We start from the raw sequence: 27210 nt of genomic DNA on the forward strand, positions 1-27210 counted from the left end.
GGCTGTGCTGATGTGACTTCCCATTAGACAGGGAATGGTGGAACACGTGACCAGGCAGTTTTTCAAATGGTTGCAGAGAGGTTCCCTGAAGGCATAATCACAATATTTCGAGTTAATTGTTTTGAGCACTTATTATGTGCTATGTGCAGGACTAAGAGCTTCTATCTATTATTTGATTAAACCTTCACAATGACCCTATTATGTAGAAGCTATTGGTTATCATCATTTAACAGGTAAGGAAACTCAGGCATAGCTGGGTTAAGAAACTTACCCAAGAACACAGTCAGGAAGTAGTAGGGCTAGGTTTTGAAGCCAGGGAGAGTGAGACTATGCTTTGATACACTTCTCAGTGTGTCAGTGTTCTGAGAAAGGATCAGGTTAGCCTTTCCCCAAGGGAGGTTAGTGGGAAGACAGCCAAATAAAGTGAAGTGTGGGGCTCTAGAGTCAGACTCCCTGCATCAAATCCTGATGCTACTGACTAACCATATGAGCTTGGGCAAGTTCACCCCACCTCTCTGTGACCCCACTTTCCTCTTCTGTAAAATGGGCACGTAATGGTACCAACCTCACCATGCTAATTTAAGATGATGCATGTAAAACGTTTCAGATCATTCCTGGCACCTGGTAGCTGTTCGGACCATTTATTACTGCCTACTTGCTGAGCCAGGAAGTTACTGTCTTAGCTCTTTTTCTACCAGCTGGCATGATTCTGCCGTACAGATCCTTCTTTGGGTTTTTAGGAATGATTTTCTATTTAGTTTGGGAGTGTGCTATGAACTGATTTGTGCCTACCCAAAATTCATATGTTGATGCCCTGATCCCCAGTGGGATGGTATTTGGAGATGGGGTCTTTGAGAAGCAAGTAGGTTTAGATGAGGTCATGTGAGTAGGGCCCTTATGATGGAATTCGTGTTCTTATAAGAAGAGACATCAGAGCATTCACATGAATGTTCTCTGTCTCTCATTTCTTAACTTCAGACCTTCAGCCTCCAGAACTGTGAGAAAATACATTTTTATTGTTCAAGCCACCCGGTCTAGGGTATTTTGTAGTGGCAGCCTGAACTAATACAGAATGTTTGCTAATTTTCCAGAACTGATTGCTTGGGGCCACTTAAGAGGTTAAGCTACCAGGCATCAGAGTGTCATTCCCATCACTCTAATACAGAAATGCTCTGTTGCCTGCAAGGCAACTTTGATAATAGGGAGCATGGCAGTCCTAGAGAGTGACGCTTCTGTAAATTCTATGCTTGCATCTTTTCGGGAGCTGAAAAGCCATAGATCAAGAACTCAGAGGTGGAGGCAATGGGCTTTTTCCAATGCAATGCTTTGGTGATGTCCAGAGACCTATAGAGGTGAGAAATACTGATGTGAGAATATTATCAGTAAGGAGATGTGGGCTGCAAATAGGGCTCAGATGTCCTTGTGCTCATCTCAGCCACCAGCCTGAGACTACAAAAATAAGGATGCACTTCCTAGGTCTGACCGACAGCTACAGAAAGAAATATATACAAGGTATGGTGGTCAGGAGTGTGGCAACTGGAGTCAGATGGCCTGGGTTCAAATCCTGTCCCTGACACTGCCTAGCTGGGTGACTGGGTAGGTTACTTAACCTTCATGACTTAGCTTCCTCCTCCATCAAATGGGGATTCAGTTTGTCAAGAGGATTCAATGACATTGAGTATATAAAGTGAATAACTCAGTGCTTGGGACGTAGTGATCACCCCAGATAGCCTTTGTCGTTATATAACAATCCCTACTACCACTTGCCAAGATGGGGTGAACTTTCAATTTATTCCGGGAGTTGCTTTCCCAGAACACTCCTGAAGACTCTTCAGGTATTTTCCTCTCTGTTTTCTGCCTTACGTATCAGAGAATAGTCAGAAAAATACTTATGAACAGAGAAGGTCAATAAACTTGGAAAGACTTTATGTTCTGTAGTCTTTGAACCTTTTTCCTTTGGTCTTGTAAAGCAGTGATTTCCCACCTTCCCCTTACTCCTTGGTGGAAGTGTTTTATAAGAATTATTGTTTCCGTATTGAATTAAGGCATTACTATAGTGCTAAGCTTTGGTGGAAGACTTTCTGCAGGGGCAGGGAGTGTAGTTACAGGGTTTTTCCAGGGCTGTGCACCTGGAAAAGAGGTATGTCTTGCAGACCAGAAGAAGAACCTGGGAAAGAACTCATAGGATCATTCAGGGCTGAGCTCAGGTTCTCTTATTATGTACAGTGAGGATGTCTAGCAAGACGGTCCTTGGTGAGGGAAGGAGAGTCTGAGTTGCACAAACCTCTGTGGTCCAGAGACTACCTTGTTGCATCAAGACAGTGTGTGACATGCTATAAGGCTTAAGAGTTCTGGGAGCAAGCTAACTGTGGCAGGATTATACGCTCTGCTTGGTTATCCAGAGTGTTTTTCTAATTTTTCAGCAAGGGGTGGGGATGGGAGTTTCTCAGTGTTTGCTTCTCTTTTGTTCTCTCTTAGCATCTGGCAATTCGAATATCCCAGCTAGTTTAGCTCTGCTACAGGGCTGGGGTGGTTAAATCCATGTTGGAGCAAAGCTTTAAAAGGCAGCTTGATGTTTTTTTGAGATTAGAGGTGAAATTCTTTAATTCTTCCTTTCATCCTTTCATCCACCCATCCATCCATCCATCCATCCATCCATTTGTTTACCCACTTGATAACCCATTTATCCTTGCATTCATTCATCCATTTACCCATTTAATAACCCATTCATCCATTCATTATTGCATTCATCCATCCATTTGTTCATCCTTTTATCTACCCATACATTTAGCCAGCAAATATTCTCTGAGCACCAGCTGTGGGCCAGGCACTGTTCTAGGCATTGGAGATACAGCAATGAACAAGACAGAGACTTGCTGTCAAGGAGCATGCTTCCCAGTGGTAAAAGATAAACAACAAACAAATGCAATATGTACTATACCAGGTGGTGACAAGTGCTTTGGAAACTATAAATCAAGGAAGGGAAATAGGGAGTGTGAGGGGTGAGCAATTAGAAAATGAATTTGGGAGGACAAAAGCATGGCCACAGATTCTAGTTGTTCTTCCTGACCAAGAGACTTTCAAGAACATGTGGTATTACCTTAGCGACCTCCCGAGGCTTATTACATTATGGAAATGGAGGGAGCTCAATGGCGGGTGGTTGCCCATGCATGGAGTCATTTAGTTTGTGCACGCATACTTGAAGAGGACATCTGCCATTTTTGTCTGTCTAGCATCAATCCCAATTCCTGTAACTACACCCTGGTTTTTCCCTTGGGGAGCCAATCTGCTCCCTTTCTCATGGCCCTTGGTTTAGAGGGGGCTGATCTCCCTCCCAAGCTTTATAGGGAACATGTGACCCAGGATTGGCTAATCAGTAGGTTCATTTTTCCTGACCACGTGGATGGTTTCAGGCATTACCTGACCATGTAAATCTAAGGAGAATTCCCCAGAACTTTGGTTGGAGCCAGTGAAGAGGAGACTCCCTCTTTTCTGATGGTTATAAATATGTTATAATGAAATGAGATATAATTTAAACATCTACAATTGCCACTGGCCACCTTTGCACCTAGGGAAGAGGCTACCTGAAAACGAAGCCAGCACAAAGGTGACCTGGGAGACGGAAAGAGATTAAATCCTGGATCTATCTGAGCCTGGTCCACCTATCCCTAGACCATCAGCTTTGTGAGCCAATAATTCTTTCGATAAACTTAAGTCATTTTTGTTTTTAACTTTTAAGTTCAAGAGTACAAGTGCAGGTTTGTTAACATAGGTAAACTGGAGTCATGGGGGTTTGTGGTACAGATTATTTCATTACCCAGGTATTAAGCCTAGTACCTATTAGTTATTTTTCCTGATCCTCTCCCTCCTCCCACTCTCCACTTTCCAAAAAACCCCAGTGTGTGTTGCTCCCACGTGTTCTCGTCATTTAGCTCTCACTTGTAAGCGAGAACATACAGTATTTGGTTTTCCATTCCTGTATTAGTTTGCTAAGAATAATAGCCTCTAGCTTGATCCATGTCCCTGGAAAGGTCATGATCTTGTTCTTTTTTATGGCTGCATAGTATTCCATGATGTATATGTACTACATTTTCTTTATCCAGTTTATTATTGATGGACATTTAGGGTGATTCATTGTCTTTGCTATTGTAAATAGTGATGCAATGAACATATCATGCATGTATCTTTATATCAGAATGTTTTATATTCCTTTGGGCATATACCTAGTAATGGGATTGCTGAGTCGAATGGTATTTCTGTCTTTAGATCTTTGAGGAACTGCCACACTGTCTTCTACAATGGTTGAACTAACTTACACTCCCACCAACAGTGTATAAGTGTTCCTTTTTCTCCACAACCTCACCAGCATCTGTCATTTTTTGACTCTTTAATACTAGCCATTCTGACTGGTATTAGATGGCGTCTCATTGTAGTTTTGATTTGCATTTCTCTAATGATCAGGGATGTTGGGCTTTTATTCAAATGATTGTTGGTTGCATATATGTCTTCTTTTGAAAAGTGTCCCAAGAATCCTGATTAACATGGTGCTCAATGAATACTTATTGAATGGATAACATCAGAACTTTGCTGGAAGGAATCTTAAAAAACTGGAACTCTGCTCACTTTGTCCCAATTTTTCACATTGAGAAGTTCAATGTGACCTCTAAGGTGACATCAACTGGCTCTTCACAGATACCTGTAAAAAGAAGTTTCATTTATGTTCAGAATAATGATGCATAGGAATTAGACATGCCTTCTAAGTATGTTTAGGTATGATTTCAGTATGTTTCAAAAGTAATACATGCTCAATACAGAAAACAGAAAAGCACAAAGAAGAAAATAAAAATTATGTATCTAACCAGCCCCTAAATAACTTGGCACACCAAATTTTTTCTTGGCATCCACATTTTTAAAATAAAATTTAGAATATACTCAATAAATCTGTATTTAAATCTGTATTTATTTTCACTGAAAATATATTTTTACTATTTTCCATGCCAGCGATTACTCTCCCGTAACAACATATTTGACCACAATCTGGAAATAATTTAAAGTTCTAGAAAAGGGCAAAGAACAACATAATAGACATCTATACTCCCACCCTGTGCAGTTAACAACTATTAATATTTTATTAAATTCACTTTCAGTCATTTTTCAAAGGAAAAACATTACATAGGTAGCTAAAATCTCCTACCAGTGAGTCTTTATTTATTTTTCACCATTGTAAAGGCACTCTGAAGAATATCATTATTGAACCTGTACACAATACAAAATTATATGACCTTTGTGTGCATCCACCCCTCCCTCAGGGTGAAGTCTTGGAAATGGTGGAACTGCTGGATCGGTGGGTGAATTTGTACTCCTGCCTGCAATAAATGATAACTCCCCTGTCCCTATATTCTAGCCAACACTGGATCATTCTAATTCACTTAAAAAAATTTCATTTGAGGAAGGTGACATTTTAGTATTGCTTTATTTTGTATTCATTTGATTTCTAGTCATGTGATATATACACTTAATATATACCAGCCAGTTTATAATTTTTCTATTATTAATTGCATTTTCACATCCTATGTGCTTTTGTTTTTTTTTTTGTTTTTTTGGTTTTTTTAAATTTATTTATTATTATTAAACTTCAAGTTGTAGGGTACATGTGCACAACGTGCAGGTTTGCTACATATGTATACTTGTGCCATGTTGGTGTGCTGCACCCATCAACTCGTCATTTACATCAGGTATAACTCCCAATGCAATCCCTCCCCCCTCCCCCCTCCCCATGATAGGCCCCGGTGTGTGATGTTCCCCTTCCCGAGTCCAAGTGATCTCATTGTTCAGTTCCCGCCTATGAGTGAGAACATGCGGTGTTTGGTTTTCTGTTCTTGTGATAGTTTGCTGAGAATGATGGTTTCCAGCTGCATCCATGTCCCTACAAAGGACACAAACTCATCCTTTTTTATGGCTGCATAGTATTCCATGGTGTATATGTGCCACATTTTCTTAATCCAATCTGTCACTGATGGACATTTGGGTTGATTCCAAGTCTTTGCTATTGTGAATAGTGCTGCAATAAACATACGTGTGCATGTGTCTTTATAGCAGCATAATTTATAATCCTTTGGGTATATACCTAGTAATGGGATGGCTGGGTCATATGGTACATCTAGTTCTAGATCCTTGAGGAATCGCCATACTGTTTTCCATAATGGTTGAACTAGTTTACAATCCCACCAACAGTGTAAAAGTGTTCCTATTTCTCCACATCCTCTCCAGCACCTGTTGTTTCCTGACTTTTGAATGATCGCCATTCTAACTGGTGTGAGATGGTATCTCATTGTGGTTTTGATTTGCATTTCTCTGATGGCCAGTGATGATGAGCATTTTTTCATGTGTCTGTTGGCTGTATGAATGTCTTCTTTTGAGAAATGTCTGTTCATATCCTTTGCCCACTTTTGGATGGGGTTGTTTGTTTTTTTCTTGTAAATTTGTTTGAGTTCTTTGTAGGTTCTGGATATTAGCCCTTTGTCAGATGAGTAGATTGCAAAAATTTTCTCCCATTCTGTAGGTTGCCTGTTCACTCTGATGGTAGTTTCTTTTGCTGTGCAGAAGCTCTTTAGTTTAATGAGATCCCATTTGTCAATTTTGGCTTTTGCTGCCGTTGCTTTTGGTGTTTTAGACATGAAGTCTTTGCCCATGCCTATGTCCTGAATGGTACTACCTAGGTTTTCCTCTAGGATTTTTATGGTATTAGGTCTAACATTTAAGTCTCTAATCCATCTTGAATTAATTTTCGTATAAGGAGTAAGGAAAGGATCCAGTTTCAGCTTTCTACTTATGGCTAGCCAATTTTCCCAGCACCATTTATTAAATAGGGAATCCTTTCCCCATTTCTTGTTTCTCTCAGGTTTGTCAAAGATCAGATGGCTGTAGATGTGTGGTATTATTTCTGAGGACTCTGTTCTGTTCCATTGGTCTATATCTCTGTTTTGGTACCAGTACCATGCTGTTTTGGTTACTGTAGCCTTGTAGTATAGTTTGAAGTCAGGTAGCGTGATGCCTCCAGCTTTGTTCTTTTGACTTAGGATTGTCTTGGAGATGCGGGCTCTTTTTTGGTTCCATATGAACTTTAAAGCAGTTTTTTCCAATTCTGTGAAGAAGCTCATTGGTAGCTTGATGGGGATGGCATTGAATCTATAAATTACCTTGGGCAGTATGGCCATTTTCACGATATTGATTCTTCCTATCCATGAGCATGGTATGTTCTTCCATTTGTTTGTGTCCTCTTTTATTTCACTGAGCAGTGGTTTGTAGTTCTCCTTGAAGAGGTCCTTTACATCCCTTGTAAGTTGGATTCCTAGGTATTTTATTCTCTTTGAAGCAATTGTGAATGGAAGTTCATTCCTGATTTGGCTCTCTGTTTGACTGTCACTGGTGTATAAGAATGCTTGTGATTTTTGCACATTAATTTTGTATCCTGAGATTTTGCTGAAGTTGCTTATCAGCTTAAGGAGATTTTGGGCTGAGACAATGGGGTTTTCTAAATATACAATCATGTCGTCTGCAAACAGGGACAATTTGACTTCTTCTTTTCCTAACTGAATCCCCTTGATTTCTTTCTCTTGCCTGATTGCCCTAGCCAGAACTTCCAACACTATGTTGAATAGGAGTGGTGAGAGAGGGCATCCCTGTCTTGTGCCAGTTTTCAAAGGGAATTTTTCCAGTTTTTGCCCATTCAGTATGATATTGGCTGTGGGTTTGTCATAAATAGCTCTTATTATTTTGAGGTACGTTCCATCAATACCGAATTTATTGAGCGTTTTTAGCATGAAGGGCTGTTGAATTTTGTCAAAAGCCTATGTGCTTTTGTTTGTCGTGTATTCACCGTTTCCTTTTGAGTTAAAGGAGCTGCTTCTATATTAAGGATATCATCATCAATGGCAAACATGTGTTCTGCTGTGTATCAGTTGCCCTTCAGTTTTATTTATGATGATTTTTGACATATTAAGTTGTTACTGTTTTTTATGTGTTATAATCAAATTTGACAGGCTTTTCCTTTATGTTTTCCGCCTTTGGTGTCATGCTTAGAAAACCATTCTCCACACCTATTTTCTAAAATTGTTCACCCATGTTGTCAGGGTCCTTATGGTTGATTTTTAAATAAAAATTTTAAAAACCTAGAATTAATTTTGGGGTGTGGTATGGGCTAAGATTCTTACAAATTTTTCCCAAATGGGCATCATGTTGTCTCAACATCATGATGATTGATTAAAAATGCCATATACTACGTTGACTTTTATGGATCTATGTCAATTTCTGGAAATTTTATTCTATTCCATCAATGTGTATGCCTTTGCTACACATCACTGCAGTGTTTTAATTATTATGTCTTTATAATATAGTTTCCTATCTATTTTAATGAATCTCTCCTCTTCTTCAAAACTTTGGTCATACTTGTGGTTTTCTTTTTCTAAATGAGATTCTTAACCAAAGATGAGCATGAAAACAATCTGTGGAGGTTTTTAATTAATCTGCCCAGGGCTCACATCCCAGAAAGTTCTGATTCATTGGGTCTGGTTTGGGGGCTGGGTATCTTTCAAAAATAAATAAATAACACATGCATGTACACATAATACATGCATTATACATAAAGGACTTCCGACTTGATGGGGAGGCCATTAAGAACCATAGCTCCCACATGAGAACACATGGACACATAGAGGGGAACAACACACACAGGGGCCTATTGGAGGGTGGAGGGTGGACAGTTGGAGGAGGAAGAGGATCGGGAAAAATAACTAATGAGTACTAGGCTTAATACTAGTGATTGGTGATGAAATACTCTGTACCACAAACCCCCATGAGACAAGTTTACCTTTGTAACAAAGCCGCACATGTATCCTGAACTTAAAATAAAAGTTGAAATAAATAAATCAGAAGGCAAAACCAAATAAAAAGAACCACAGCCCCAGCTTCAAAAGATTTTTATAATTTCAGAATCCTGTGTCAGAGTTCCCCTCTTCTCTTACTTCTACCCTGTTTCCAAGTGCAAGATGCTCTCTGGGGGCCACCTGGGGTGCTCTTATGTAATTGGTCTTGAGGATTTAGCTCAGCCTTTGGGGTTTTTGAAAGCTTCCTCAGTGATTCCAATGTGCAGTCAGGGTTAGCAATCACAGGTTTAGAAACTCCTTCTTAGTCCTGACCACTAAATCTTTGCTCTACTGTACAGATAGAATTCTATCTGTGAATTAGTGTGGATTTCAATCCTGGTTATATATCAGAATCAACTGTGGTTCTTAAAAAACAGACTGAGCTGAATGTATACATTAAATATTGACCATCAGCATTAAAAAAAAAACACAGGTGGGTATGGTGGCTGACACCTGTAATCCCAGCATTTTGGGAAGCTGAGGTGGGAGGATAGCTTTAGGTCAGGAGTTTCAGACCAGCCTGGGCAACATAGCAAGACCCCCGTCTCTACAAAATAATTTAAAAATTACTTGGACATACTGGCATGTACCTGTGGTCCCAGGTACTCGGGAGGCTGAGGTGGGAGGATGGCTTGAGCCCAGGAGGTTGAGGCTGCAGTGAGCTATGATTGAGCCACTGCAATCCAGCAATCCAGTCTGGGCAACAGAATGAGGCCCTGTCTCCAAAAAAAAAAAAAAAAAAAAAGAAAAGAAAAGAAAAATAAGTCCAATTTCATAGTGGATTCTGATGCACAGCAAGACTAAATAGCCATTTTCCAGGTAACTGTCCTTTTTAAATAACTAACTCTACTTTTCAGGTGAGAGCCCACCTGTTTAAACACATGCATATAGAACTGATCCTTATTGATATAAGTGTTTCATCATGTTTTGATAGAAAGTGGTTCTCAGACTTAAGCATCAGAGCCACCTGGAGAACTTGTTGAGCCCTAGCTCCAGAGTTTCTGAGTTATTTGACATGGGCCTGAGACTTTGCATTTAACAGGTTCCTCGATGCTGCCCCAAGGACCACACTTTGAGAAACACCGAGCTGTGGCATTCATACAAATTTTAGACTTGTTCTGTCACAGAGAGATTACTGCATAGCAATGACCTTAAGCATGCTGGTGATCTGAAGACCCCTGAGAAGTGATGGCAAGGGGTATCGAAAACTCTCTGATGCACCTATCACTGCAGAGAGTCACTGCTAAAGCATCTTATTAACCCCGTAGGGCTGTACCTTCAGTCTGACTTTATTGAGCTAACTTCTTAAACATCCCCCTCCAGTTCCAATGTTGCCCTCATTATTGTGAGTGTGCAGCTCCTGATGCATGACCCCAGTGGTTGTGGTGTTGCATTACACGGTGTATAGGGTGAGTGACAAGGTGTTCCCTAAAGGGTAAGACCTTGCCATGATTATCTGGGGAAGGGTACATGTCTTAGAATGGGGTGGGGACACTTAGATGGCCAGAAGAACTGCCTCCATACCCGGTTCATTTGGAAGCATCATCTTCCAACCCATTATCTCCAGAGGAGCTAATTAAGTGTTCTACAACACAACTGCAGCCATATCACTCCCTTGCATAAACCCTTCAATGGTTCCCCAGTGGCTCCTAGAATAAAATCCAAAATTCTGGACATGGTAGTATAGGTCGGGTTCCCGAGAATACAGATGGAGTTTGGCATGAAACGTGCTCATTCTTAATCCCTTGGGATAAACACTCATGGATGCAGGAAATGGAAACACGAATGGGCAGAAAGAGTCAAGTCATGATATGGCCCCAATGACAGCCTCCGCTGGTCCCATGGGGAGTTCTGGAGTTGGACTGGTCCATCACTGTTTTCCTGAGTGAAGACGGTTACACCTTTACAGCCCCACCAGATATGCATTGCCCCATAACCGGTGTGACAATGGATGAGGCAGCCATCTGTAGTTGAGACAATCCCTGAAGGTCCTGACCACGGACAGCTGGCCACCACAACATGCCTAGCATCTAGAGTAACAAGTTCTTCCTTGGAATAGGGCCTGAGTGGTGGCACAGTGTTCACCACAGATGGCCACAACATTCTTTGCAATCTGAAAGTTGCCTACCTCTCTAGTCTCATCTTTTGTTATTTTTCCCTTTATTCTCTCCTCTTTAGGCACACTGCTTTTTCTTTCCATCTCTCAAATTCACCATGTTCCTTTCTGCCTCAGGACCTTTGCCTGTGCTCACCTTCCTGCTTGGAACGTCCTCTGCATTTCTGCCCTCCTCACCTCCCATGCAGATATTCAAACTCCTTTTTCAGGTGTTTGCTCCAGGGCTGTTTTCTCCAGGGAACTTATCCAACCCTCGACTTGGGTAGGATGCCTGGTATATACTTGCAAAGCTTAGGAACCTACTGGACTTGAGCCAGGAAATGAGGGACTCATGCAAAGCTGCCTCTTTCCTTGGGGTTCCATGTTGAGAGATGGGCCTGAAAGCCACGGTGAGCTGGCAAGATGGGGTAGAGTTAGATTCTTTGTAAGAAGTGTGCTGATTTGACTTAAAATTTAGCAAAACTTTTTGAACATTCTGCCCTGTTTTCATTATGCTTTTCTGGGGCTGGAGCTGACTGAGAGAGGCAGAAAGAGCCAGAATCAAAATGAGGGTCCTCAAATGGAAAGCGACATTTAAGAGGATCAATTCAAGGACCCTTGATCAGGCATTCCTCTAAACCAGGGGATCCCCCTTCTTGTAATAAATTGTGGAGATTCAAGAGTTTTGTGTTGTTGTATAATAGCAATATAATAACAGCAGCCATGCTGCCCTGTACTGAGCATTTACTGAGTGACACCATGCTATGTATTTGCTTGCCTTGCTTCACTAATCCTCATATCAGCTCTGGGAGGAGGAAACTGTCATCTTCATCTGTCTTTGTTGAAGAGATGAACAGAGGTTAAGCGATTTGCCCAGGATCACACTTGTAATTAGTGGCAGAGCTGGGCTATGAAGCAGTGCTGCTGTAGGAACAGAATTGCCAGGCCAATGCAGCACGCATCTGGCCTCTTTGACACAGGTGCCTATCTGAACCTGCCCAAGGGGTTGGCGCCTGTGGCCCAAGTCCCTGGTCCTTAGCAGTCTGCGGAGACCCAGCCTCTGCTGCTGGTTCCATGTACCCATCCCCCACTGGGGCTTCCTCTTCCTGCCAGCTCAGCCCTGGCTGCTTAAGTCCCAGCATGCCTCGGGCTGTAGCCAGCCTGAGTTATGACATAACTAGCCTGAAAATTCCCCTGTAAAGGGAAAGGGGCCAATCCAATGTGAGTTATTCTTATTGTAAGCTCCCCAAAGCCAGGGACCTTGTATAATTTATCTTGGTATAACCCACAGCACTGAGAACAGGGCCTGGCACACAGCACACAATAAATGTTTATGGAATTGACTGAAGTTTCCAGAGAGATGAGGGCGACTCACACACACACACACACACACACACACAGACTGGCACACACGTAGTACATGCACAAGTGCACACACGCTATACCTATAAATCCTTCACACCCACACACTCTTTACACACAAAGACACTGTGCACACACGCACACTGATTTTGTGTGCTCTGTGTGAGTTTGTGTTTGTGGTCTTTCTCTTCCTATGACATGTCATGTGTATAGCTCCATCACTCGTTTTAATTACATTATTGTGGGCTCTGTTTGGCCTCTGGCTATTTTTGAGGCCAGATTAGAAAATTTAAAAACATCCATCTTTCTTCAGGAGAAACTTATAACAGCAATTGCCCAGGGGTAGGGAATTGGGATACAAAAGTAGGGATGGGGGGATTTACTTTTCATGGTCTTCCCTTTTGTTCTGTTTAAATTTTTTTAAAAACCATGTGCGTGTGTTATCTGTTCAAAAAATAAAAATAGAAACATTTAGGGAAAAAAACTAAGAAAGCCGCCTTGCTTCCCAAACACTCACTTACATAAAAGCTTTCATAACTGGATTAGAGATTAAAGTTGGGGCCGGTTGTGGACAGGTTCACAGGCCCCGGGAAGCACGTCACCACTACCCATGCTGCCGACAGCTCTCTAGGGCTTGGGCTCCGGACGTTGTCCAGGATGAGCCCAGAGGGATGTTTCTTCTCCCAGGAGCTCCCCCGTGGTGACCCCCAAACACTCATTTAGTTATTCTCTTTGCTAGGTCAGTGACAAATCTGCAAGGATTAGGCGACGTAAGCTCTGAAATCTACTCAGTAAGATGAAAATCTGTCCCTTCGTTCTCAGGCTCAAGGGGAAGTGATTAAATCCGAGGAGTCGGGCTCAGGGAGCAGGGGGCTTGCTGTAGCCTTTGAGTTCGAAGTTCTGCTGCGTCCTTCCCTGTGATTTTAAGATCACCGGCATCTGGTCCCCAGACACGGTGGCAGCTGTCTGGAGCCTCAGAGTCAAACCCAGGGAGGATTGGGGCCTCCAAGGTGGACTGGATACTTAAAACCAGCTAATGAGAGAGCTGAGGCTTTCTTCTGAGTCCAAGATATTCCTGGAGGGATTAATTTTTATCAAATGACTTCTTAATGAGAGTCCGCTTACTTCCAAATCTGGAGACTTTAAAGCTCCTGAAATTTAAAACTAATCAGCAGGCTGGTCTGCTTTGAATGTGAGGAGTTCACACAATTAGAAACTCAAAAGAGAAGAGAACATGTTAGTAACAGCCAGGAGCTGGCAAAGTGGAAAATATTAGCTTGAAATTCAGCAAATGGCCTTGCTCTGTATCCTTGCAAAGTCAGGATAGGTTGCTAGGTTGGGGTCTGGAATTGAGGTCCTGGGAGCTGAATCTGGCTGGCAGGTATGTTTTGTTTAGCCCACAAATAATTTAAAATTTTGGGAAATTTCATGGACAAATGTGGTTTAAGGGGCTTCTTTGTAAAGTAAGAAATTCTGGCAGGAATAGGACTGCATTCCTGCATGGACAACAATCTCCTTGAGCTGCCTGGCAGCAGTTCCTTTATGACACGCCATGTGCGTCCAGTTTGCCGCAGTCTCCAACTTTCCTTTAAGAGGAAAACTATATAGATTATGTTACCTGCCCAGCCCTTGTGGATACTTGAGTCTGAGCTTCCTGCCCCGGATAAACCATACTCATGCTTAGAAGAACTTATGGGATGGGCCACTTTGCAAAAATGGGGATGATTTTGTCGACAGTGAGGCCAAGACAATGCCATTGGACTCAGTTTGGGGAATTCTCCATCCCAAACCACACCTTTCATTTGGCTTCCCCGATGACTCAGCTTCAGTGAACTAATGTTTCTCTCTTCTCCCCTGTTGTGAACAGACTCTAGGATTGTTTCAAATGATCTCTGCCTCCCAGTGCCTTTGTAGAATCTTGCCCCTTGCAGGACAGGAAGGACCTGTGAGTTCCTTCTAACCCATATAATGGCAATGGTGACAGGACGACACTCTCATGATTTTATTTCTGGCTTTGATGAAGCAAGTAAGTATGTTGTGAAGGCCCATGAGCAAAGATCTGAGAGAGGCTCCTGGCCAACAAACAGCTGAGAACTAAGAGGGACCAACAGCCAGCAAGAAACTGAGCTCGTAAGTCTAACAGCCCACAAGAGCCTGAATCCTGCCGACAACCACATGAACTTGGAAGTGGCTTCTTCCCCAGTCAGGTCATTGGATGAGATCACAGATCTGGCTGACATCTTAATTGCAGCCTTGTAAAACTCTGAAGTAGGGAACCCAGCTAAGCCACGATCAGACCCTGAACCCCTGTCAGAAACTGTGAGACAATAAATGTGAGTTATTTTAAGCTGCTCAGTTGGTGGTATTATAACATTGTTATGTAGCAATAGATAACTAATACACATGCTTTTTGGGCTTGGAGTTTCAACAATTACATTCCTTCTCAGTTTGATCCTATCTTTGTCCCTAAACATTTTACTCATGGTTTAGAACTGCTAATTGCTGCTACTGATTCTTCCAAATCTGGATTACTTGTCAGGAGAGACCCTTTTTTTTTTTTTGGTGGGGGAGGAGAGAATATGGCCACACTCAGTTCACACCTCTGTTGTATCATTAACCAAATGTCTCCCACAATAAAATGGCAGTTTCTTGATGGTAGGGATTCTGTTCTGTTCATCTTGTTGTCAGCAGTTCTGAATATTGAGTATGTGCTCAGTGAGTAGATGTTGAGTGAATGAACGTAGTTGAATGGCTGAATTGTCAATTGCAGACACTTTTGTTCCCCTCCAGTTCCATTCTTAATGACTGGATCATATTCTGCTGTTTGCAGGTACCAGAGTTTGATTAATATAGGGTGCTGACGAGTTGATGGGTGCAGCACAGCAACATGGCACAAGTATACATATGTAACAAACCTGCACATTATGCACATGTACCCTAGAACTTAAAGTATAATAATAATAAAAAAAATTAAAAAATATATATATATAGGTGATTAATATTCTTTTTGTATTTATCTTGTTTCCACAGGTTTTTTTGCTAATATAACTACTAATAATAATGCTTCATTTCAGCATTCTAATAGCTAAATGTTTGTGCCTATTTATGATTATTGCTGGGCTAAAACATATGCATAATATTATGATTTTTAATACTTACTGGAAAGATATTCACATTCCTAAAAATATAGTATATAGGAATGCCAACTTTCCGACACATCTGCCAGTATTGGCTAACATTTTGCTGGTTAACTTTTGCCAATTTAATAGGTGCAGATGTTATCTTGTTGTTTTATTTGCATTTATTTACCAGTAAGAGAGGTAGAATTTTTTATTAACTGTTCGTATTTCTTTTATAAATTTATATTTCATGTCCATTGACCATTTTCTATTGGGAAGGTTGATCTTTATTTTATTGATTTGTAAGAGTTCTTTATATATTAGCTCTTAAGATAAAATATTACATATTATATATTATAATATATAAAATTTTGTCCTTTTAAAAAGTATGTTTTGGAACACATCAAAAATTTTTTATTTGGCGAAATTTACTAGTCTTTTATTTTATAGTTCCTGTCTTTGTTTTCATACTTAGTTATTCTGAGAAGTATCTGTTCATATCCTTCACCCACTTTTTGATGGGGTTGTCTGGTTTCTTTCCTTGTAAATTTGTTTAAGTTCCTTGTAGATTCTGGTGAGGCTGTGGAGAAATAAGAATGCCTTTACACTGTTGGTGGGAGTGCAAATTAATTCAACCATTGTGGAAGACAGTGTGGCAATTCCTCAAGGATCTAGAACCAGAAATACCATTTGACTCAGCAATCCCATTACTGGGTATATACCCAAAGGGTTATAAACCATTCTACACTATAAAGACACATGCACACATATGTTTATTGTAGCACTATTCACAATAGCAAAGATTTGGAACCAACCCAAATGCCCATTGATGATAGACTGGATAAAGAAAATGTGGCACATATTCACCATGGAATACTAATCAGCCATAAAAAAGAATGAGTTTATGTCCCTTGCAGGGACATGAATGAAGCTGGAAGCCATCATTCTCAGCAAACACACACAGGAACAGAAAACCAGACACCACATGTTCTCACTCATAAGTGGGAGTTGAACAATGAGAACACATGGACACAGGGAGGGGAACATCACACACCGGGGTCTGTTGGTGCATGGTGGTAAGGGAAGGGAGAGCATTAGGACAAATACCTAATGCATGCAGGGCTTAAAACCTAGATGACGGGTTGATAGGTGCAGCAAACCACCATGGCACGTGTATAACTATGTATACTTGCACGTTCTGCACATGTATCCCAGAACTTAAAGTAAAATTTAAAAAAGAACAATAAAAAAAGAAAGTTATTTACCACCTTCAACATTGTATGCTCATTCTCCAACCTTTTTTCTTTTTCTTTTTTTTTTTGAGACGGAGTCTCTTTCTGTTGCCCAGGCTGGAGTACAGTGGCGCAATCTCGGCTCACTGCAACCTCTGCCTCCCGGGTTCAAGTCATTCTCCTGCCTCAGCCTCCCGAGTAGCTGGGATTACAGGTGCCCGCCACCATGCCCGGGTAATTTTTTTGCATTTTTAATAGAGACGGGGTTTCACCGTGCTGGCCAGGATGATCTGGACAGGTTCACAGGCCCCTGGAAGCACGTCACCATCACCCATGCTGCTGACAGCCCTCCACGGCTTGGGCTTCGGACATTGTCCAGGATAAGCCCAGAGGGATGTGTTAGTCCAGGATGAGCCCAGAGGCTACCGTTTTAGCCAGGATTGTGACCTCGTGATCCACCCACCTTGGCCTCCTAAAGTGCTGGGATTATAGGAGTGTGCAACCTTTTTTCTAAGGAAGTGGTTGATCTTCTGAGTACTTTTTACTAAATTTTGCAACGGATACAAGGACTTTCTCTGTATCAGTAATATTTTGGCCAGGCAAAATTGAAATCTATACACACAGAATCGGACTTGGTCTTTCAGCAGACTCACACTGATAGATTCTTAACAAAACCTGTTTTCTCTACCCAAGATTCCAGAGGCACTGCATGCCATTGCCTATCCAACTTCTTATTCCCATATTCTCCCCCTTCCAGTGGTGGAAGTCGCTTCATATCTTGAGCTAAGCTCTAGGAATAAAAGTTTTCTTGGAAGACAGACTCAGCAATGGGTGTTTGGAGGCAGAACATGTAATTTTGACAACAGGTGGTAGACTGGACAAGTAATCAGTGCTGAGTCCTACAGGAAATGGGAGCATCCTACAGGTGATCAGAAACATAATGGGATCAGGAATTGCTCAAGTATGGACTCAGTGCCAGGAACTGTGTTAGGGTACTCATCTCCATTACATAACTTAACCCTCTTAATAACTCTATGATGGAGACATTTTCAGCCACATTTTGAAAACGAGGGAACTAAGACTCAGGATCTTGATTCAGGTTTGTCTGACTTTGAGGTCTGTGCCCTTTCCACCATCCTAGAATGCTGCTTCATGTTCCCCTGCATGACTATAGGTGATATTCAGGGATGCAGGCAGCATCAGGAGCAGAATAGTCAAGCTGTGGGGCTGGGTTTCAGGTGGGGTGCTGGGTGAGCACTGATCTGGTATCTGGGTGGATTATTATAAAGGAGGAATGTGGGAGCCTCATGAACTCAGTCTATAGCAGAAATGGACAGTCCTGGCCTACAAATGCCCATGGAGATACTTATTAGAGTTTTCTCACCCTGCGTTTTCTTATCTAGGCATGGGATCTTAACCCTGTGTTAACATGTACTCCTTGTAGCAAGTTTTCTTTCACCATCCTCCTTTATTATCTGTAGGATCCCTTGGGGGTAACCCATCTATAAGCCCAATGCTCTCCTTAGCATTGGGTGTCAGAAGTGTGCTGGTATATATGCCACTTTTCTGGTGTTTATGAGTAGGTATGTCACATCTCCAGATCATAGAGGGATAAGATAACTTCATCAGGTGGAATCACTGAGAGCAATTGTCTCTGAAACCATATTTTACTAATTTATTCCACAAATATTTATTGAGCACTTACTATGTGTCAAGCACCATCCTAGATGCCTGGAAGATAACAAGTGAATAGAGTCTTATAATATATTAAATGGACCAAGCTGAGAAAGAATCTGCTCTCAGTGAGCTTACATTCTAGCACAGCAGAGTAGAAACAATACACACAACAAATAAACAAATTATGTGGTACACCAGCAGAAAGTGATAAGTGGTATTAAATTAAAAAGTGGAGCATATAATTGCCAGAGGTGGACAATGGGGAAGGAGAGGAGTCACAGTATTGAATAAGGAGGTCAAAGTGGGCATCACTGAGAATGTGATTTTTGACCAGATACTTAAAGAACGTGTGGGAGTTAAAGAAGCAGATATTTTGGGGAAAGGTGTTCCAGGCTAGAAAGAACAGCAAGAGCAAAGTCTATGAGATTGGAGTGAGGCCAGGGTGCAAGGAGACAGTGTCCGGAGAAAAGGGAGTGTAAGTTAGAAGAGATGAGGCTGGAAAGATAATAGGGTGGGAGGAGCACGTAGGACCTCTTAGGACATTGTAAGGGCTTTGGTTTTTCCTTTGGATGAAATGGAGGTTCATTGTAGTAGGGCTTTGGGCAGAAGTGGGACATGATCTGATACATAGTAGAATCTGGTGGCTGCTGTGTTGAGAATAGATCATAATTAAGCAAGAATGGAGGCAGTGAGGTCAGTAAGAAATCCATGCAAAAACCCTGAAATGATGGTGGCTCCGACCAGGGCGATAAGAGTTAAAGTGGTGAGAAGTAGTTGGATTCTAAATATAATTTGAAGGGAGAGCCAATGGGATTCCCTGATGTAATAGACATAGGGTAAAGGAATGAGAGTACTCAAGGTTGACATGCTCAAGTCAAAGGATGGAGTCGCCTTTAACTCAGGCAGGGAAGACTGTGGAGGGTACAAGTTTTGAGGGGGAAGATAAATGTCTCTGTTTTAGATAATTGAAAAGTTATTCCTTATGCCTCTCATAATATCCCTGATTAGTCACGGAATGTGGCTTGAGGTGATGGGAGTTGAGATGACTCAAAAGGGAACTGAGGAAATGTGCAATGAAAGAGAGGGCTCCTCCCATATCATCCTTCTCTGAAACTGTTTAATGAGTAAGTTATGAAGATTCCCCTCTAATGGGAGAGACTTCTGGTTCCCAACATCATGTGATCCTCCTCTTTCCCTGGGCACACCATAAACTAGGACAGGGCTATGTGGACAGTGGGCTGGGTGGAAGTGATATGTCACCTCTAGACCAAAGTATTGAATTATCATGATGACCCTATCCCTCTCTCTTCCCCTGTCCTGGTGACCAAGGAAGGCTTCATATTCTAGATGGTCCAGCAACAAAATGTCAGAGCCTCCATCCATCATTTTGGGTAACTCTATGGGAGCAGAGTTCCCCCACTGACCTTGCTGGATATGTACTGTGAAGAGGAAATACAACCTGTTGGATTGAAGCCACTGAGATTTCAGGGTTAATATGTTACCACAGCGAAACCTAGACTATCTTGACTAAAACAACCTTACAGACAAAAGCAAATTACAGCTTACTCTATTTCCTCTTTCATCTCTTATCCTTTTAAGAAATACAAAAGCTGCTAACACTCTCCCGATGCTCCTGATAATACGTCAGTACATCAGAAACCCCACCCATCCCAAGAGACTCGGCTCTGTGTGAAGCCTTCCCCACCCCCACTCCAAGCAGAGGGAGAAGATGCCTCCTTTCTGTTCCCACGGCGCTCTTATCATACCTCTATTAGAGCACTTACCACGTTCTATTGAAATGATTTGTGTACGTCTGTCTCTCCCACTAGACCGTAAGTGTCAGAAGGTCCCTCTATTTCTCTCTTAAGAAACAGGGGAAAATATACCACAGGAAGGATAAATACAGATAAAAGGCAGCTGCCCTTAGTCTCTCCCCAGCCTTTATATGGCACTGTTTTAGTTGAGGCTTTTTTGATTGCAGGCAACAAAAATTTAATCTTGCTAGTTTAAGCGAAAAGAAAGAAAATTTGTTGGAAGAATATGAGGATATAGTCACTCTTGGAATCCAAGGAAAAGGCGAACAATACCTCAAGAAATTGCAGGAGCCAGGACAGTCTTGGGATGTCAGTGAGGGACTTTATCAACATTCCCTCTAAAGCTCTACCGTGGCCTGACACAGCTGCCAACTCCAAGACTCTGGATCCATCAGTGACATTTTTCAGGACCAAGAATCTGATTGGCACAGTTGGGTCAAGTGTTTGCCTCTGGCCCCGTCCCCAGTGGCCAGAAGACGTGCGCCGTAGAGACACAGCCATGGTTTTGGGTATAGGGGCAATTCTCAGAGATAAGGGTCAGGCAGATCCTCTAATGGATGCTTATGTCAGGTAATATCTTGTCCAACCCTTGGTAAAAGCATCTACCTGCCTCACAGCTCTCTCTTGACCTGATACTTTCCGATAAGTTTCAACCAAAACAGACTCTCTCTTGACCTGACACTTTCCAATACATTTCCACCAAGTGCCTTCCTGGAGCCTGCCTTAATGTCCCAAATCACCCTGATCATTTGCAGAAATTCCAGGACACACAATCTTCTTCTGGAGACCAGAATATATCTCAGAAGTGTAGGTCACCTGAGTTGCTTTTACCTGACTGCCCTATTGCTCTGTTGCTTTTCTCCTTGATGGTTCACAGGCACTGGGCTCTGCCCAGAAGCTTTATCACCCTCCTTTGAGGCTGATTGCTCAGCCAAACTGGACTGTTAGCTAGAAACAGACAATGAGTTTACCCATATTAAGCCCATAAAAAATGCATATTGAATTAAATGGAAGTGGATTACTAAAACCTAGATTGTGTCTTCTCTTACCAGCCTTCTCTGGAACGGAAAACTTGTAGTCCTGCAGGGAAGAGAGTGTGTGGCATCAATTCTGGAAACAGATTACCTCAGTCCTGATGGCTGATTCTCAGATTCTCATGTATTCATTCACTCACTCATTCAGCAAACATTTCTGGGGGTGCCAAGCACTTTATTAGGACTGGGGATATTGAGATGAAAAAGATCTTATCTTGCCATTACCTCAAGTCTAGTGTAGTAGGGGATGCAGACATTTACATTCCGGGTGATAGAACAAGCAACAAAGTCTTATAAAAGAGTATGAGTGTTGGTGGGACTGTAAATTAATACAACCAATAGGGAAAACAACATGGAGACTTCTTAAAGAACTAAAAATAGAACTGCCATTGGGCCCAGCAGTCCTGCTACTGGGTATCTCCCCAAAGAAAAACAAATCATTATGTAAAAAAGACACCTGCCCTAGTATGTTTATTACAGCATTATTCACAATAGCAAAGTCATGGAATAAACTTAAGTGTCCATCAATAGATGACTGGATAAAGAAATGTGGAGCATATACATCATGGAATACTATGTAGGCATAAAAAAGAATCAAGTCATACTTTTTGTAGCAACATGGATGGAGCCGGAGACCATTATTCTAAGTGAAATAATTCAGAAACAGAAAATCAAATACTACATGTTCTTACTTATAAGTGGGAGCTAAACAATGGGCACACATGGACTTAAAGATGGAAATAATATACACTGAAGACTCCAAAAGTGGGGGAAGTGGAAGGAGAGTGAGGATTGAAAAATTGCCTATTGGGTACAATTGCCTGTTTGCATGATGGGCACACTAGACATCCAAACTTCATCATTAGACAATCTATCCACGTAACAAACCTGCATATGCACCCCCTGAATCTATTTTTAAAAGAGAATGTGGATTACAAAAATACCTCAATATGAATGCTCCCTCTACCACTTCCTGGGCAGAAGACCTTGAACAAGTTACTTGACCTTTCCAGATCTTAGTTGCTTTATGACAAAAGAAGGCAAAAATAATGTCAGCTTTGCAGTGTTATATTGAGTACTATATATACTATGTAAAGTATCTGGCATATAATCGATTGCCACTAGATGGTAACTATTAATATGATTATGAAATCCAAGTTTTTCACATAGTTAAAATTTTGTGTAATTTCTGGGTCTATAACAGTGTCTGGCACATAGTAAGACTTCAGTACATATTTTTTTGAATGAATGGTCATTTCTCTGGCACTCACCCTCTGTCAGGCATCTGTATGTGTGTCTGTAAAATAATTCAATTTAGAGAGGACAATGCAATCAATATAGAAGCTAAGACCTTTATCTCCAGTGTCAGAAACATTTGTGTTCTGAGTGTTACTATGATTTGGGCTCTGTCTTAGGTCAGGTGCCTAGAAGCAGAACCTGAGAACGGGCTTCCTGTGTAAATGATCAGACTCTTCTTAGGAGAAACGTGTAAGACAGTGATGGAGACAGATGAGAAGCTAGACAAAGATGTCTGGTGGTTTCCGGCGCCTCAGTCTGACTTCAGTCCAATCCCATAGAGAGCTGTAGAGTGTGAATTGCACAAGAAAGGAGCTGGCTCTGGTACCCCCCACATCAGTCAGCTATTGTAGGCAAGTGGTCCTGGGGAGGAGGTTTATAATCTCTCAAGCATCTCTAGGCAGAGTGCTCCCATTGAGAGAATGCCAGTATGAACTCACAGTCATTACCACCAGAAGCTGGGGGCTGTAAAGGGGACCTGGTGAGGAACCAAGAGCATGTACTATAGGCTTGTAAGCACTATCATCAAATATGGAACCCCCCCCCCCCCCGGCAATCGACTCGAGGGAATCGAGGGATTGAGAACTTAAAATACTCATCCAAAGTTATTTAGCTCTAAATAAAAAGTGAATCCCAACAGCTACTCATATGTCCCTAAAAAATATGGACATACACATGTATGAGAGAGAAGGAGAAGGAGAGACAGAGAAAAAAAGAGATACCGACAGAAAGAGACAGAGACAGACAGAGAGAGAAAGACAAGACAGAAAGAGACAGAGAGGGCCAGGCATGGTGGCTCATGCCTGTAATCCCAGTGCTTTGGGAGGTCAAGGTGGGTGAATCACCTGAGGTCAGGAGTTCTAGACCAGCCTGGCCAACATGGTGAAACCCCGTTCTACTAAAAATACAAAAATAAGCTGGGCATGGTGACACACACCTGTAATCCCAGCTTCTTGGGAGGCTGAGGCAGGGGAATCGCTTGAACCTGGGAGGCGGAGGTTGCAGTGAGCCGAGATCATGCCACTGAACTCTAGCCTGGGTGACAAGAGTGAAACTCTGTCTAAAAAAAAAAGAAAGAAAGAAAGAGACAGAGAGACAGACAGAGACAGAAAAAAGAGATAGTTTGACAAAAAGAGACAGAGACAGAGAGACAGAGATATACAGAGACAGAGAGAAAGACAGAGATAGAGAAGAAGGAGAGAAAGAGGAAGAGACAGAGAAAAAGAGACAGACAAAAAGAGACAGAGACAGAGATAGAGAGCTACAGGAAGAGAGAGAGAGGAAGGGAAGACAGAGACAGAGAAAGAGAGACAGACAAAAAGAGACAGACAGAGACAGGGAGAGCGTGAGAGCACTTTTTGGATCCCTGAGCAGCAGAGATCTGACTGACCCTCACTTTCCAAGAGCACGGATGGGGGAAGATCACAAAACTCACAGAAAAAAGGCCATGCAGTGCTTCCAGGCAGATGGGACCCCAGGAAGGCTCACAAAAGATTCCCACTTTCTAAGGTTTACAAAGAAGCACTGAATAAATGGATGAAAAGAAGTCACACGGACAGGGACAATGGCTGCATCCATGGCAGCTTGTGTAGACAGATGACTGAGAATCAAATTCAGCCACTCTTTGGGTGCAAAAGACATGGATGTGACATGACCCTGGGAAGAACCAGAGGTTTTTTTTTTTTTTTTTTTTTTCCCTACAAATCAGAGGGATAGGGAACATGCAGTGAAATAATCATGTTGGGCCAGAAAAAAATAAAATACATTTATTGCACTACTGACTTTGAAGCTTGAAATGTGTACCTATGACAAATGGAAAAACAATTTCTTGGCTTCAGGGAATGGGGTGATAGTGTCCTGGGTTATGGTGAGTAGAGGGTGGGTTATGGTAACTGGGTTATAGTGAATGGATTATAGTGGCTTTACACTGAAGTCAGCATTACTACTCACTAAGAGGCAAATGTTATCCATTTATTTGTGTTTCTCTACTCACTGTTCCTACTAGATGATGGCAAATATTGAAAATTGAGGTCTAGGTAGACTAAAGCTAGAACCCTGATAGGGCTATTGTCTCCATGAAAGGGGACTAATACATTGGTGCTCACCAGTCTGGAGAAGCAAATTGAGGAATTTGTCACTCACCAGGGCTCTGGGTTGGAAAATTACAAAACGACTCATCCATGAGAAACTGAAATGCCAAGTCTGCACCACATGGTCATGTTGAAAGTCAAGTTTACACTACTGGTAAGTGCAGGAATATCTCTAACATGATCAATTAACATTATAACCTTGTCCTAAACTGGTAAAACACCCAAGGCTCTCTGCAGACCAAAGGCAAAAACATTCTGTAAAAACATTATCAGAACACTAGGCTCCCTGGGACTCCCTGGGAATCCCTGCTAGGATTTAGCAATCATTCAAAAACTACAAACCATAGGAAGAAATTATCAACCATAAGGAAAAGACAGCAGACACTCAAGCAGTAAAATTAGCAGTCCCAGCAACTTCGGGTAACAGAATAACAATGTGAAACAGACTATAAGTCTGCTTAAAAATATTAAGGCGATAAAAGCAAAAGTAGACATAATACCAAAAGAGCAGAATGATGTGAAAATAACAAGCAGAATCAAACAGAATGTCTGCCAACAAAAATAAAACCTCAATAAATGTGTTAGACAACTGATTAAACACAGCTGAAACGAGAATTGTTGATGTGTAAGACAGAGCTAAGAATATTACCCAGAATAAAGGTAACAGAGAGGAAGAGGTGGACAGGATGAAAAAAGATATGGAGAACAGGATGTAAGAAAGTGTTCTAGAAGGAAAGAATAGAGAGGAATATGCAATGATCGTTTCCAGAATTCAGGAGGCACACTGCGTTCTAAACAGGTACATAAAATTAAATCCACAAATGGATACATCAAGGTAAAACTGAAAAACAAGGAAGACAAGGAAAATCTTAAAAGCCACCAGGGATAAAAGGATAATGAAATTACCTGCAATGGAAAAACAGATTGATAGTCATAATAGACACTCAGAAGAATGAAACAGTCCCTCCAAAGTCCTGAGAAAGAATACTGTCAATCTAGAATCCCACATTCAGTTTAAATATCAAGGATGAAGGTAATAAAATGACATCTCTAGACAGAAAAGATGGAGAGGATTTAATAATCCCAGGGATGTGTTTCTGTAAAAGGATATTGAACACAGAAGGAAGGGGTGGGGGACAGGGAGTATTATTGAGCTGACAAACTGGTGACATTTGTGGGTAACTCTAAGAAAGCATTTTTCTTAAAAGATAGTAACTAACATTGAAGAAGGGAGTAAAAGCAAGGGGGAAATAAAATAACCAGACAACAAAAATAAATCAGATGGGAAAAGAACAAAGAGAGTTAAAACTTCCTAAGGCCCTCGTGTTGCTCCGGAGGATAGGAGACGTAGTGATTAACTACAGAAATGACCTACGCACACTGAAAACTTAAAGGAACTACTAAGAGAATAGAAATGGAATGCACAACTTCCAAACAAGTAGGGGGAAAAATAACTAACTCAATAAAAGTAGCAGATAGAGGCCGGGCATGGTGGCTCATGCCTATAATCCCAGAACTTTGGGAGGCCGAGGCAGGTGGATCACCTCAGGTCAGGAGTTTGAGATCAGCATGGCCAATATGGTGAAACCCTGTCTCTCCTAAAAATAAAAAAGTTTGCTGGGTGTGGTGGAGGGTGCCTGTAATCCCAGCTACTTGGGAGGCTGAGGCAGGAGAATTGCTTGAAACCCGGAGGAAGTTGCAGTGAGCTGAGATCACACCATTGAACTCCAGCCTGGGCGACAGAGTGAGACTCTGTCTCAGAAAAAAAAAAAAAAAAAAAAAAAAAGTAGGAGATACAAACTATAAAAAGTATATAAATTAAAAATCACAAAACTAGATGGTCCAAATAAACCCAAAGATGCTAGTAATTACAATAAACATGAATGGATCCCTGCCATTTTTTTTTTACAAGAATAAGTTCTTTAGTGGTGATTTCTGAGATTCCGGTGCACTCATCACCTGAGCAGAATACACTGTACCCAACGAGCAGTCTTTTATCCCTCACCCACCTCCCACCCTTCCCCTCTAGTCCACAAAGTCCACTGCATCATTCTTCTGCCTCTGTGTCCTCATAACTTAGCTCCCACTTATGAGTGAGAACATATGATGTTTGGTGTTCCATTCCTGAGTTACTTCACTTAGAATAATAGACTCCAATTTCATCCAGGTTGCTGCAAATGCCATTATTTTGTTCCTTTTTATGGCTGAGTAGTATTCCATGGCGCATATATATATATATATATATATATATACACACACACACACACACACACACACACACACACACACCACAGTTTCCTTATCTGCTTGTTGATTGATGGGCATTTGGGCTGGCTCCATATTCATTACCATTAATTAATATATAGATATGCTTAAGTTGGACAAAAAACCTGAATGTACCTACATATTATTTATTAGAAATATACCTAAAAAGTAATTTTTGAAAGTAATGGGATGTAAGAAGATATCCCAGGCAAATGCCAACCGAATATGTACAATAGGTACAAATATCAGCATCACACAAAATATCATTCAAGATGATAAAGGTTAATTAGGGATTAAAATGA

Source organism: Chlorocebus sabaeus, chromosome 5 (assembly GCF_047675955.1).
Source record: "Chlorocebus sabaeus isolate Y175 chromosome 5, mChlSab1.0.hap1, whole genome shotgun sequence".
NCBI classification, from domain to species: domain Eukaryota; kingdom Metazoa; phylum Chordata; class Mammalia; order Primates; family Cercopithecidae; genus Chlorocebus; species Chlorocebus sabaeus.